Source organism: Myotis davidii, unplaced genomic scaffold (assembly GCF_000327345.1).
Source record: "Myotis davidii unplaced genomic scaffold, ASM32734v1 scaffold363, whole genome shotgun sequence".
Lineage (NCBI taxonomy): Eukaryota > Metazoa > Chordata > Mammalia > Chiroptera > Vespertilionidae > Myotis > Myotis davidii.
Window position 1 is genome coordinate 1,738,350 of NW_006294069.1, and position 2,854 is coordinate 1,741,203.

The 2,854-nt window shown below is 41.5% G+C and overlaps 1 protein-coding gene across 3 annotated transcripts in view; it reads left to right on the top strand.

Annotated features, from left to right (window-relative positions):
• The window catches only part of NSRP1 (nuclear speckle splicing regulatory protein 1), a 22,986-nt gene that overhangs the window by 2,267 nt on the left and 17,865 nt on the right, over positions 1–2,854 (top strand). Inside the window, exon 3 of one of the 3 annotated variants that reach the window (XM_015566763.1) lies at positions 1,356–1,552. The exons of the other annotated variants lie outside the window; for them this stretch is intronic. The gene's annotated coding sequence lies outside the window, so the exon portion shown is untranslated. The remainder of the gene's footprint in view (positions 1–1,355; positions 1,553–2,854) is intronic. 3 annotated transcript variants of the gene reach the window in all.

The window sequence follows — 2,854 nt, forward strand, 5'->3', positions numbered from 1 at the left end:
ATAGAAACATCAATGATGAGAGAGAATCATTGATTGGTTGCCTCCTGCACACCCCACACTAGGGATGGAGCCCGCAACCCAGGCATGTGCCCTTGACCGGAATCGAACCTGGGACCCTTCAGTCCACAGGCCAATGCTCTATCCACTGAGCCAAGCCGGCCAGGGCTAGATAGTTCACCTTTAAAAAAATGGAGATATAATTTACATGTAATAAAATAGGTGGCTTTTAAGTATATAGGTTGATGGCTTTTGACAAATGTATATGCCCCACTGAGGATGTAGAGCAGTGATGGCAAACCTTTTGAGCTCGGCATGTCAGCATTTTGAAAAACCCTAACTTAACTCTGGTGCCATGTCATATAGAGAAATTTTTTGATATTTGCAACCATAGTAAAAGACTTACATTTTTTATATTTATTTTATATATTTAAATGCCATTTAACAAAGAAAAATCAACCAAAAAAATGAGTATGCGTGTCATAGGTTCACCATCACTGATGTAGAGCATTCCCCTCCCCCCTGAAAATTCTTTCATGCCCCTTCGCAGTCTACTTGCCCACATTCTGCCCTGGACAGCTATTTCATTCTGGTTTTTAATTTTTATTATTTATTTATTTTTGGTTAATCGTCACCCAAGGATATTTTTCCATTGATTTTTTTAGAGAGTTTGGAAAGGGGGAGGGGGAGAGGGAGGGGGAGGGGGAAACATCAGTGTGAGAGAGACACATCAACTGGTTGCCTCCCGGCCCGCCAGAGATCAAGCCTGCAATCGAGGTACATGCTGATCTGAATGGAACCTGAGACCCTTCGGTCCTTGGGCCAATGCTGTATCCACTGAGCCAAGCCAGCAAGAGTTGTTTTTAATTTTTGTTGGTGACTTTTTTGTACTAAATATTAGTTTGTATTTATTGTTGGTTAGATTAGTGGTCAGTTAATAATTTGACAGAAATTCCCCTAAATATTTGCAACTAATAAGTCTCCAGGCTGCCAAAGGGGTCTGCTCATGTTAAGACATGCCTTCAATATACAGCCAGGTATTTTATAACTTTGCCTTAGCCTTCACTTCTTGCTTGTGCAGTCTCAAGTTCAAAGGAGAGTTTAGGACCATCTCAGGTCTTTCCTGATCATGCATAAAGGTCTTTGTATGTCTGTTGCATTCATGAGCCCCAGAGCTTTCAAAGCCCTCGGTTTCCTTAAACCAGCAGTTGCAATCACTGCATAGAGGCTTATTCTTCAGCTTTGATTTTAAAGCTTTTTGATTAGCCTGTTTTTTGCCTCACTTGTTAAAACTGTTATCCACTGCCTCAGGCAGCCCTCCCTGATGTTCAACAATTGTCTTTGATTGTTTTTGACAGACACCACCCCAGGGAAAAGCCTGTTTTACTTGGCAGCTCTGTCAAATAAAGACAGCCTTGTGAGTGGTGTCTTCCAGGGAACCACCATGGAAGTCCAATAATAATTCTCCAGGATAGCTATTTTGAAGGAACTCTTAACCCTCTCCAGTGGCTGCCAGACTGCTGGTTTCTACCATGTTTGTGGGCTGCTGTTTTAGGTACCATGACTCTCAGGAGGGGATGATGGAAATAGGACAAGTTAAAACCACAAAATTCTTACTGAATTAATTTTTATTCTTAATAAGAAAACTATAAGGATTTTTATTGGAGTTGGAATTTGTAGATTAGGAGAGAATTTATATTTGTCTTCTCATTTATGAAGATTCATGTTTATTTGTTCAGGTTTCAATACAGTTTTATAATCCTATATAATAAAAGGCTAATATGCAAATTGTCACCTCAACCAGGAGTTTGACCAGGGTGCGGGGCTGACTGGCCAACCGCCCACAGCTCCTCCCTCCAATTGACCCCTATTGGGGCGGGCCAGCCGGACCCCACCTGTACTCAAATTCATGCACTGGGCCTCTAGTTTCTTCCATAAAATTCACTTACATCTTTTGTTACATTTATTTCTAGGTACATTAGGGGCGATCAGGCAGGCAGGCAGGCAAGCAGTTAGAGGCAATCAGGCAGGCGAGCGGTTAGGGGCGGTCAGGCAGACAGAGTGGTTAGGGGTGATCATGCAGGCAGGGGAGTGGTTAGGAGCCAGCTGTTCCAGATTCCTATGGGATCAGACCTAAAATAGCAGGTGGACATCCCCCAAAGGGTCCTGGATTGCAAGAGGGCACAGGTTAGGCTGATAGATGGGCTGAGGCCCTTCCCACCCCCCACCCACCCACCCTGCACGAATTTTGTGCACTGGGCCACTAGTAATATAAATAGAAGCAATGATAGAAACAATGTTGTTACATTCCTGACTTTAATGGGAGTTGCTTATATAAAGTTTCACAATTGCAATGTTTGCTATAAGGTTTTACTACTATTTCTAGCTTACTAAGAATTTTTTTATCATAAAATTAAATTTTAATATTTTTAGTATCTGTTCATGTTAATTTTTTGAAATTAAACTATCCTTGCATTTCTGTAATGTTTGTTTTTATTTAATTTGATTCATTGCACTCTACTAGTTCTTTTACCAGTACTTTCCATTTTTGAGATCTTTGGCTTAATTTCATTGTTGAACAGTTTTTTAACATGTGCTCATAGGAGCATTATTTCTTAAGTTCTTGATTTTTAAGGAATGATTTCCTGTTGCTTTTTTAAAGTGTTTTTATTGATATTTTAGAGAGAGGAAGGGAGAGGAAGAGAGATAGAAACACCCATTGGCTACCTCCTACATGCTCCCCATTGGGGACGGAGCCCACAACCGGGGCATGTGCCCCAACTGGGAATCGAACCAGTGACCTCTTGGTACACAGGATGATGCTCAATCCACTGAGCCACTGCCAGGATGCCTGTTC